General features: G+C 39.6%; 1 long non-coding RNA gene across 2 annotated transcripts in view; it reads right to left on the bottom strand.

The window, feature by feature from the left end:
* LOC134803822 (uncharacterized) overlaps positions 1–12,694 on the bottom strand; it is a 117,446-nt gene that overhangs the window by 13,808 nt on the left and 90,944 nt on the right. Inside the window, exon 1 of one of the 2 annotated variants that reach the window (XR_010146021.1) lies at positions 10,319–10,479. The exons of the other annotated variant lie outside the window; for it this stretch is intronic. This is a non-coding gene — a long non-coding RNA (uncharacterized LOC134803822). Of the gene's footprint in view, positions 1–10,318; positions 10,480–12,694 lie in introns of those variants that run through there. 2 annotated transcript variants of the gene reach the window in all.

Here is a 12,694-nt window from a genome sequence, read left to right as displayed (position 1 = left end):
GAACGGACATGGCTACTTGTAAGTTACGTACAAATCATGTAGAAATAGCAATTCATTTGACGTCCCCACCCGCAAAAATCGGACTTATGGAAGGTAGAGGCGGGCGTGGCTCACTCCGCGATTTCGTCGCTTTGCAACAGGTAGCTACAAGTATATTCGTCCCACACCAATTTTGGCCCATAGGCCGCGCGTGGGGCTGTCGCCTAGGGTTGCCAACCGTACTATATTTTGGCTCTCTATATATATACTTTTGGAAAAATATATAGTGTACGCTAAAATACTATATTTCCGATTAAACGTATATTATTACACTCATGTTAGTATTTTATCTAAAAGTACTATATTTTTTTGTAATGTACCTACTATATTTTTGATGCCTTTTTCTGGAAAATACTATATTCCACCAAAAAAAGTAGGCAACCCTACTGTCGCCACCTAGCGGTCATATATCTGTCCTAATCGTAACAGGCGCGTTTTGTTAGAGTTTGGTTAGAGTATCTACCGAATGTGTAGCAAAGAGTGAAGTAAGTATATTGGTGTGGAGCAGCACTTTCTAGCTAGAACTGTCACAGTCATACAAACTGACATTCAAAATCCGCCGTCAACACATTTGCCACACCATCTCACACCGTTTTAAACAATATAACCATAAAATGTTGCCTAACGGTCAAAAGGTTAAAATAGTCGAATCGTCGGACGATTCCGATGAATCTTGCCATCATTTGAAGCGAAACATTACCAGTTTGAAGTCTATTATGGCCACTGATCATGATCCCGGTAAGTATATCTATCTATCTATCTATCTATTTATATAATACCTTTAAACGAGCGATTCTTGTCTATTGATATACTTACTAGCTTTTGCCCGCGTCTTCGTCTGTGTGGAGTGGCTTTTTATCGATTCCCCATACAAACTTCCACCCCCCTTTTCACCCCTTAAAGGGTGATTTCTGTGATAAAAACTATCCTATGTCCTTTCTCGGGACTCAAACTATCTCCATACCAATTTTCAACTATCGGTTCAGCGGTTTAAGCGTGAAGAGGTAACAGACAGATAGACCACTTTCGCATTTATAATATTATATTATAATATTATAATATTATAATTAATAATTAATATATTGGTATGGATTAGTATGGATTTCCGGGATCTCGGAAACGGCTCTAACGATTTCGATGAAATTTGCTATATGGGAGTTTTCGTGGGCGATAAATCGATCTAGCTATCTAGTCTTATCTCTGGAAAAAAAACCCGCATTTTTGAGTTTTTATATGTTTTCCAAGCAAAGCTCGGTCTCCCAGATAATAATATAAAGAAGATTAAAGACTCTTCTATATTATAAAGTTAGGACTTGCAGAGTAAAAGTCTTGGTACCTACTGCTAGCCTAGTAGGGTCCATGCTCTACCTACTCATTTAAATTAAAAAAAAACCGTAACACCAAGGTTTGCACAAATTAATAATCATGATTATGATTAAGTATGCTTCTAAGTCGGTGCCTCACTGGTGGGCGGATATTTGGTCACACCATCTCGTTGGAATTGGTCCTCTCTAGGCCGTCTGCCGTCCACCTTTCCCATACCGGTACCACCCGGTACCTACTACGGGATAACTTTTTAGTGTAAAAGCTTTTTTTACTACCTAATCTTGGCAACACTTTACGCGCCTAATCTTGGCAACACTTTACATGAAACGTTTTTGGTGGGATTTTAAGGGTATTTTCTATTCACGCACGAGAGCCTAGCCTCTTTTGAACGTCGGCGTTTAGTGAGCGCTATGGAAAATAGCGTCGCTGCGCAGTTGCGCCAACGTTGTGTCGAGAAGCAGCCATAGAGTTGACTAGACGCCGACGCTCGGGAGACGCTAGTGTGGGGTGTCTCTTAGAGGTGATCATGGTCTCTTAGAGGTAGATGGTAGAGGGTGAATCAAGCAAATCGATGCATTTCACACCCATATATGCCCATTGGGTCGTTTTCGACCCACACTAGGTTACAGGCTCACTTCCCTTATAATTTTAATATGTAGGAGCTAGTTTTATTCAGTGGGTCGAAAACGACCCGATGGGCATATATGGGTTAATTGTTTTGTGGTTTTGAAGTGAAATCGAAAATGATGTCGCCCACTATGACGGTGGAGCCGAATGCGATGTCCTACCAAGAGCACGCCAGGCCACGGGCGGAATCAAGTCGCATCTTAGTCCTTAGTGAGACATCGCTGTCGTCGTCTATCGCTAGGTGAGTATCTATCTCTGTATCTTTCATTCCCATGAGCGCTTTTACAACGCGCGTTAAAAAAGCGCTTGAATCTGTCCGCACTCTAAATTCGATTTAACGAGCAAGGCTTGAAGTCGAAAGTCCAACAACGCTTAATAAAAAGCGCCACCGCCGTCGTGTGAACAAAGACACATTGTATCTATTTGTCATTCAAACGCTTTTTTAACGCGCGTTGTAAAAGCGCTTGTGGGAATGAGGCCTTAGGTATTTAAAAGTAAACAAACAATTTGTACATTTTCGGGTAGTTATAACATTTATTGGTTAACCAACCAAATACAAAGCCGCCTGGATCAGTCACTGAACGACCTGACTTTAACCTACATTATTTGATCGTGTACTGTTTTTTTCTAACCTCAACTGGCTTAAGGGTATTTGAGGGTAGATTTTGTTTACTTTTATTTAAATACCTAAAGATACAGACTATAGCGGCTCCTGAGCGTCGGCGTGTAGTCAACTCTATGGCTGCTACTCGACGCAGCGTTGGCGCAACTGCGCAGCGCCGCTATTTTCCATAGCGCTGACTAGACACCGACGCTCAAAAGACGCTAGTGTGGGCACTAAAGGAACCCAACCCACGCAATGAAAGCATTTTCGTCCAAGCTGAAAGGGAAACTCTCGGTAATACTCGGTCAATTAAATAATGCAATTTCATTTTGTTTGGGTTTGTTAGAATTGTATCGATGAGTATTACATATGGGTCAAACAGATCACTGTGTTATGTCTTTCCTGTAGACATACACAAGAGTTAAGGGCTATAAAGGTTGATTTTCTTATTTAACCCTTATCCATGTGAAAAGGTCCTCCTTTTATTTAAAGAACTATGATAAAATCATTACTTACATGCCCACAAGCTGTTAACTATTGCCCACAGAAGAGAAAACTAGTGTGTTATCGCGAACAGCACATTTTTCTCTCCTGTGGGCAATAGTTAACAGCTTGTGGGCATGTAAGCAATGATTTTATCATAGTTCTCTAAATAAAAGGAGGACCTTTTCACGTGGATAAGGGTTAAATAAGAAAATTAACCTTTATAGCCCTTAACTCTTGTGTATGTCTACAGGAAAGACATAACACAGTGATCTGTTTGACCCATATATAGAGTTAGACCAAGAAAAGTCTGCAGCGATATTGATAGTACACGCAGTGTACCTAAGTGTTATTTATACGTTATAATTTCATAGAAGTTAGACGTTTACAATAACACTTGCACTGGGTGGGCTATCAAATTCTCTGCAGACTTTTCTTGTTCTAAATTTATTAGATTTGGACCAAGCTAAGTTGGCAGCGATTTTGATAGCAAAGACGTCAAACTACTATAAAATTATGACGTTTAAATAACACTTGCACAATTTGTGCTATTAAAATCGCTGGCAACTTAGCTTGGTATAACTCTAGTTGACTGTTGGAAGAAAAGTGCAGTCAGCGACAAAAATTGTAGGGTCATTGCGCTAGTTTTCGTCCAGGTCTACAGTCTGTATCATTAGGTATTTAAATAACAGTTACCAAAATCTACCCTAATTTGGCTTCTTAGGGGTCATCCATTAATTACATCACACGAATTTCTAGGTTTTTTGACCCCTCCCCCCTCCTTGTCACACTTGGTCACATTTGGCAGACCCCCTCCCCCCTGTTGTGACGTCACATTTTTTCAACGATATCGGCAAATATTGATTTAATATTTTATCAAAATATTTTTCACAAAAGAAATACCTATAGTAATTTTATAAACCAAAACTGATTGGGACAGAAAATTAAACGATAAAAAACGTCGTTCCAATAACTTGTTTTTTAACCGTACAGCGAATAAAATAGTTCAAATATTTTTTGTTACTGATGAAGTTAAAGTGACGTCACAAGTTTGTGACTCCCCCCACCCCCTTGTCACAACATGTCACATTTTCTTGACCCCCTCCCTCCCCCTAAACGTGTGATGTAATTAATGGATGACCCCTTAAGCCAGTTGAGGGTAGATGAAAACATTAGACGATCAAATAATGTTGGTTAAAGTCAGGTCGTTCAGTGACAGATCCAGGTGGTTTCGTATTTGGTTACTTAATCAATTAATGTTATAACTACCCGAAAATGTACAAATTATTTGTTTACTTTTATTTGAGTACCTAAAGTTACGGAGTATAGTTTTTGTCACATGGACGGAAACTAGCGCAATGACCCAAAAACTTATTCGCTTACAGATTTAGAAAGGAGTTCGACGACATGAAACACAAACTGCAGATCTTCGGAGAGTCTCTCAACCTGTGCAAATGTATCGCTGTGGACTTTGAGAACAAAGTGGCGCAGCTGGAGCACCGCCTCAGGGCGCTCGAGAAACGTCAGAGGATACACAGAGTTAGTTCATTGTTCTTACACTAAGGCCCACTTGCACCATCCCACTAACCCGGGGTTAAGCGGTTTAACCGTCAACCCAGTGTCAAATTGTACTGGTAACCATGGTAACTCCAGGTTAAACCGGTTAACCCCGGGTTAGTGGAATGGTGCAAGTGAGCCTAAAGCAGCGGTCGGCAACAGGCGGCCCGCGAACCTCTCACTTGCGGCCCACGAGCCTCCCTGGCTATTTTGTATGTAATATTGACAAACGACAATGTCTGCTAATGTCATAAATAACAAAGTGCGGCCCGCGTCAACTTCGTTAACTACTGTGGCCCTTGGCTGCTAAAAGGTTGCCGACCGCTACACTAAACTATGGACGCTAGCACAAAGAATTTCGTACATTGACCCTTCATTTCCTATCTCTATCGCACGCGTATGATTATAAATGTATTGCTATCCCGCTCTTACAGTGGTATTGACCACCGGCACATGGGCGGAACTACAATATAATAGGGTATTTTCCTACTATAGTCAAATCAGTTACTTTTTTAGAGCTGTCAAAATGATTTGCTAATATGGAATTTATATCAAAAATTTAAAATTAAAGTAACAATGCACTTTATTACACTTGTAACACGGTTTATTGTCCAATAATTTCAATGGTGTTAGTTAGTGACTTTTGCTTGTCACCCGACGATATGAAACATTACATCGTGACGTCACGGTCAACTCACCTATTTTTTATATTTCTATCCGATTTATTAAATAGAACTTGTATTTAAAAATAACTCCTAGGGGCTGTCCATAAATTACAGATTTTTGACGATTTTCGACCCCCCCCCCCCCCACCTAAAATCATCCAAAAATCATGCTTCGAATGACCCCGTTTCTTCCTACGTCATGCTACCATCATCCGATGTCCAGACCCCCCCCCCCTAATTTGAAATGACGTAATTTATTAATAGCCCCCCTATCTGTGTTTTTCTAATAATTATCTGGTGCTTTATTTCATGCATGGTGTAAAAATAATTTATTTTAAATACAGTATAATACCCTATTACGCGCGTGCAATAGAGATAGGAACAGGCGGGTCAAAGTCCGAAAATTTTCTTGCTGAGCATCCTTACTTTAGCGTCTCCCGAGCGTCAGGGTGCAGTCAATTCTATGGGTCGACGCAAGTTTGGTACAACTGCGCAGCGACGCTATTTTCCATAGCGCTGACTGGACGCTAACGCTCAGAACATTAGAGCAGGATATTTATCACAATACATTTTCGAAAACGCTTATTGTTTAGTTTAATTAAAATACTTAGTTTAGTTTAGTTTTAAATTTAGTTTAACTACTAGCTAGAGCACCGCCTCAGGGCTCAGGGCTTTAATCGCGAAAATCGAAGTCCGCAAATTACGGGCATGTTTCTCTGTCACTCTTTTTACGCCTTCATTGGAATAAAATAGAAAGATCTCCGCAATTTGCGAATTTCGGTTTTCGCAGTAAGCCCCCTGGGCGCTCGAGAAACGTCAAAGGATACACAAAGTTAGCTCATCGATTTTAAGAGGAAACTGTATTCATACACGCCAGTTTGCTAGTATCTATTTATGGGCCACCCCACAATACCGTCTTTTGAGCGTCGGCGTCTAGTCAGCGCTATGAATAATAGCGTCGCTGCGCAGCCATAATAGAGTTGACTAGACGTCGACCACACGCCGACGCTCGGGAGTCCCAATAACAAATCAATCAAACTTTTATTGATAAAATAGAAGTATTTTACATGTCAACATATTATTTCTACTATAACACACAACTAGCGATGCTAACTATGTGTATGTGAGCGTACACTCCTCGCACATTGCCCATTGTCAAGTAAACAAAAACCGCAGACGTCGACTATGAAATGAATAACAATATACGTCATATGGCACATTGTTTTCCCCCCGGCAGAAACATGTGACAAATTGACAATATTTATATTTGAATTAAATACTTGCCTAAATCAGTTAGGCTCTGCTCTAGCATAGAGTAACATAAGTAAAGAAAGATGGCAACTCCATTCATCACTTTACTTACCAAAACGCAAGTTATTTCGTAGTCGATATCTAACGTCAAGTAATGGAACTATCAGTACCCCTACTTGACACCAGATGTCACAAGTGTCGCTACTGACGAAAAATGTACTACTAAAACAATTTACAACTAATATTATAAGCAGAAGCTAGGGGTTGAAAATAGGCTTCCAGTTAATCCGATTATAATATTAGCTGGAAATTGTTTAGCATTAGAGTTTTCGTTTGCCGCGACATCTATTGTCAACTAGCAGTACTTACTGATAAATTCCGCTACTTGACGCTAGATGTCGACTACCAAATAACTCGCGTTTTGATAAGAAAACTTATATATACTCTATGGCTCTAGATCTAAAATGACATCCGCTGTGTTGTGCCCTACCACACAAAGCGAGATGACATTAACAGTGCCCATACGTCTCTTTTGGACGTAGTTTAAGGACATACCCGGGTCCAATAGGTGAACAGAATGATGATTGTATTTTTGAAACAACACTCAAATGCCATTTAGGTACAGACGCTATCTAATCTCGCATCTTTATTTTGCATTTACAACATAATCATAAGTCTGATAGTTTCACGTAGGATACTGACGTGATAACATCAATAATAAAAATATATCAGATAGTAGTAGGTAATCAAGGACATTGAACTAAGTTTTTGGATCATTTTACGCAACCGATAAAGTGACTACGATAAAAAGGAAGATTAGGTTCTCAAATCCTGTTTTAATAGGCTATACCTATACTACTTGAGTGAATTAGTCAATTAACTTTCCCTAGGGAGTTATAGTCGTTTTTTACAATCCATAACTCCCGCCCCGCTGGAATAATATAAAGTCCGACAAGAAATTGTAGAAAATTATTGAGGGCGCCACTTCCTTACGTGACTGTCACATTTTTGACGTAAAATGCTTAAACATAGCAACAATTTAGTATGGAATTATTTAAGTTCCATTTTATTTGATTTCTAGTATTTTATGTCGCATTATAGACCTTTGTTCTTCAGTACACCTGCACGAAATAAGATCGTTTTCGAGCATTGACATAGATATCTAGGTACTGGCTTTACGGGCAAATACTAATGAGGCATGACAGGGGCCAGTACAGCGGTGTGAAACCGCTACAACGCGATTGGTTGATGAGTTCGCATTACGCGCGCTATTGGTCGCAACTAGTTGCGTTAGACTGCACGATTGGCTGGAATTCGTCGCTGAATTAGTACCATTATTAGTGCCCGTAAGGCCCGTCCTTAAGATATTATACGTCAATGTTTTCGAGCAAGTGTGATGAATTCTAACAAACAATATCTAATGCCAACAATATTTATTTGGCAACAAATGTAAATAGCTTGTTATTATGGTGCAGACTTGTGATAAAGGTTGAACACGCCAAAACTGGGGCATGTACAATCGACTATTGCTATGCAAATAATAGAGATATACAAACTTTTATGGCACCTACTTGGTCACAAGACACTGGCCTATAATGTTATCAAGTTTTTTTAAATTATGTTTATTCGTTGTCAAAATGTCGAGCAAACAACATCAACAACGCGAGCGAATTTTGCACGAATACGTAGAAAATTCATTACTGAGCTACAGAGATATCGCGAAACGACTGAAATGTCCTCAATCTACGGTTTGTCGCGTATTAAAAAAGTTCCGTGCGCACCTAACAATAGATCGGAAGCCAGGAAGTGGAGGCTTGCAGGGTGTCAAGAATAAAAAAAAGGACGAGAAGGTGGTGAACATGTTTGCCTCAAATCCTAAGATTTCGTCTCGCGATGTTGCTAAAAAAGTTAAAATGTCTCAGTCCTATGTTCAAAAAGTGAAACGTAGGGCTGGCCTAAGGAGTTATAAGGCCCAGGCAGCACCAGATCGAGACTCGAAACAGAACTCATCCGCGAAGAAACGGTCTCGAAAACTTTATGAGAATTTCATAACCAAATTTGCATGCGTCGTCATGGACGACGAAACATACATAAAAGGTGACTTTAAACAAATTCCTGGGCAAGAGTTCTATACCAGCCTAAGTAGAGTAGACGCCCCTGAAGAGTGTAAATTAAAAAAACGTTCGAAATTTCCAAAAAAGTACCTGCTTTGGCAAGCAATATGTAGCTGTGGGAAAAGAAGTCGGCCGTTTATTACTACCGGGACAATAAACGGCGATATTTATAGAAAAGAGTGTTTGCAGAAACGTTTGCTACCTTTCATAAGAAAGCATGACTCACCACCTTTGTTTTGGCCAGATTTAGCCAGTTGCCACTACTCAAAACCAGTGATGGAATGGTATGCTGCAAATGGGATCGTGGTGGTACCAAAAGTGTGCAACCGCCCAAATAGTCCGGAACTGCGGCCCGTTGAAGAGTACTGGAGTATTATGAAGGGAATTTTAAAAAAGAAAGGCGGCGGAGTAAAATCGGTCCCTGAACTACAAAAGATGTGGACATGGGCGTCAAGACAGTGTTCTATTAACATGGTGCAAAGTCTTATGAGCCGTGTACGTAGGAAAGTTAGAAAAATGGCTTACTGTGTAGACCAAATCTAAAATATGGAATGTTATTTTAAACAGCGTTAAATATGCTATTAAATGTGTAAAACATAATATACTTTTTCACTTTTATTATAATTTTGTACTACATTTTGTGTGCCCCAGTTTTGGCGTGTTCAACCTTTATATTTGAGGAGTGATGTATTATCTTGTTTATATTGTGTATGATTATACACCATTTACTGGAGATCCTGTATAATTCGCCCGGTTTTACGTTCAATACAGACGAACTGCAACCCGACTGCTACTTGTATGGGAACTGCACGTCGACTGCACGCCAACTGCAACGTCGTCGGTGCATTCCCATACAAGTTGCAGTCAGGTTGCAGTCCGTCTATAGGTTCGTTCCTTCCAAGGACGTGTCCGGAGCAACGGGTAAATATAAGATCCGTTTCCTCGAATACCCGTTTATCCGTGGAAACGTATCTTAATTGCACGTTTCTTAATTACTTACACGTGCGGAACGGGCCAGAAAACCGTGTACGTGTTATTCGGAAACGGGTATTCGAAACGTGTAAACGAAACACGGACTCGACCGCGACCCTAATAGTCTGTACCGGCCCTTAAAGATGCGGTAATTTTTCCGAAAAAGATATTTTTTTTTACTGTTCCGCTCAACTCCAAATAAAATTCACTGAAAAAATAAAGCCACTTCTAACGTCCCTCGTTGACTGGTCTATTGACATAGAAAGATGTTGACAATCCACTCGCCGAATAACAAGGAACCTGAAGTATTGCCATGAAATAAACAATGATAATATGTGTCTTATACCACATTGTTTCTGTGGTTTGGTCTGTAGATATATAGGTTGACTGGAAGAGTTCCCATATTTTTTTTTTTTTTTTTTTTTTTCTTTAGCCTATTAGTGTGTCCCACTGCTGGGCAAAGGCCTCCCCTCTTTCCCGCCACTTGTCTCTGTCTAATGCACACTCCCGCCACTCCACACAGAATGTATCTAGGTTGTCCCGCCATCTCCATAGTTCCCATATAGGGATAAATAAATAAATAAATAAATAAATAAATATTGGGGACATCTTACACAGATCAACCTAGCCCCAAACTAAGCAAAGCTTGTACTATGGGTGCTAGGCGACGATATACATACTTATATAGATAAATACATACTTATATACATAGAAAACACCCATGACTCAGGGACAAATATTAGTGTTCATCACACAAATAAATGCCCTTACTGGGATTCGAACCCAGGACCATCGGCTTCGCAGGCAGGGTCACTACCCACTAGGCCAGACCGGTCGTCAAATTTATTCAGCAAATAGGCCGCAAGGGCACTTTTATTACACTAGGCTTTTACACGTCATGCAACATTGAATTTACATACAAGCAATAATAATAATTACCGTAAAATGGTCCGACTTTGCTCCTTGATGGGTATCTTATCTTATCTTATTGTTTTCGGGGGCCCTTGCGGATACACTTCGACCCATAGGGATCTTTTGTGCAGTTACCCCCTAGAAAAGATCCGTCAACTACTCAAGAGCTTTCCCCACTATATCCATGTTTCGGATGATGGAGCTCATGGGTAGCGTTTTAAAGTCCTTTGGTTCCAGGTATCCTGCTCCAAAGTCCTTCATTCTTTGTCTGGCGAGGGCGTGACATTCACACATTAAGTGTCTTACTGTCTCTTCCTCTTCGCCACACATACGACAATCGGTGTTGTCAGAGTGTCCCATCTTGGCCAGAAATCCTTTGACCCCGTAATGGCCAGTAAACACCCCCGTTATGATTTGGAGTTGTCTTTTGCTAAGTTTCCAAAGCTTTTTGCTCCAGCCGGAGTCTATTCCTTGCATAAAGAGCTTTGCATGCTTTAGACCCGTCAGACTATCCCATTCTTCCTGGTGTTTGGTCTTGGTATGGTTTTTAATAGCCGTTGTGATGGTTCCCTGTGAGAGCCCCACGAATGGTTCCGGACCTATAAGGTTACTTACAGATCCGGCTCTGACCAGTTTATCTGCATTTTCATTGCCTATGAATCCCTCGTGCCCTGGGATCCATACCAGTTGCACCCTGTTTTGCCTTCCAAGCTGGTTCAGAGCTTGGACGCCATTATATACCAGTCTAGAGTCCACTCTGGGCGCTTCAAGCGCTTTGAGAGCTGTCGCTGAGTATATTAGATATTCTTCCCTTGGGTTTGCCTAACTATATTCTCATGCACACAGGCAATCCTTGATGGGTAACTATGCTCCGTTTAAAAATGGACTTAACGTCTAATTATATTCCAACATATATATTTTTTATATACTCAGATAAACGAAATTGTATGTATATTTTGAAATTTGTATGTTAGTCATAAAACAATTATAAATTATAAAAATTAAAATATTTGTAATTGTGTTTCTCGTATTTGTTTTACTATGTACTAGTAAAGTATATACATACTGTTAGGTTCCGACATCGCGTCCATAGTTAATTTTAGTAGTATGTTTTATCTTAATATCAAAAAGTAAGTAAATGTGAACGCGCCTTATTAGTGGGAGACCTTTTTAAAAACTTAAGCGCGATGCGCGGGAAATGTGACAGATGTCAGAACTGGAAAGGCTATTAAAAAAAAACAGAAGACAATGAAGTAGACGATGCTGTGATAATTTAATGAGTTTTGTGATTAAACTTATGTCGGCATTAGCTGTAGACTAGATGCAAAAAGAATAGATAGTATAGAGGGGTCCTGTCATTGTAAATTTTGTAGTCACTGTAAATTTACTGCCATCTATCGACACACGACTAAAACTCAAAATGAAAACGTATAAAGTTATCAAAAAAATTATATATATGGATAAATGATTTTATTATTTTTATATCATTTTGATCCATGTTCATTCACTGATATCTATGTGTTAAAATTGTTAAATATGAAACGGTGTCGTCACGCCATCTAGCCGAGGATAGGCTAAAGGTGTGTGCGCCACCTATTCGAGAATGACTTTTACTGGAATTCCGAGGCACGTTTTTTCCTTAGACTTTATTCGTCTTATACGAAGTTACATATGTCTTTGCTAGATGGATGGATATTGTGTAAAGCGGAATTGAAAATGTAAAACCAATAAAACAAGGAAAACTAAAGGGAGTATTTCATTGGAACCCGAGCTTTTCCAATAATACATACATACATACATACCCACATACATACAATGCAGACAGACGAAATAAATTACTAAAATAGCGAATACATCAGTGCGAGCGAGATGGACTGCGATCGAGTTCACGCTGTCGCTAACGTAAACGTCAAGTGTCAACTCGTGGTATGGTAACCGTACTTATATTATTCTTTTGCACTCATAAAATTCATGTTTTTTCATGCTGTGATTTCAAGTGCGGCGTGACATTTTAAATTAGTAATTATCACTAAAGATATTTTTAATTAGTAATTAGTCCAATTACAGACAAGTTAATAATAAAGATAGGTAGCCTCCAGTTGATGTACCTAATTGTGTTTTTATTGATTTTAAAACAACTGAAT

Source organism: Cydia splendana, chromosome 27 (assembly GCF_910591565.1).
Source record: "Cydia splendana chromosome 27, ilCydSple1.2, whole genome shotgun sequence".
Classification (NCBI taxonomy): domain Eukaryota; kingdom Metazoa; phylum Arthropoda; class Insecta; order Lepidoptera; family Tortricidae; genus Cydia; species Cydia splendana.
Note: the sequence above shows the minus strand (reverse complement) of the source record. Positions and strands in the feature narration are given on the sequence as shown.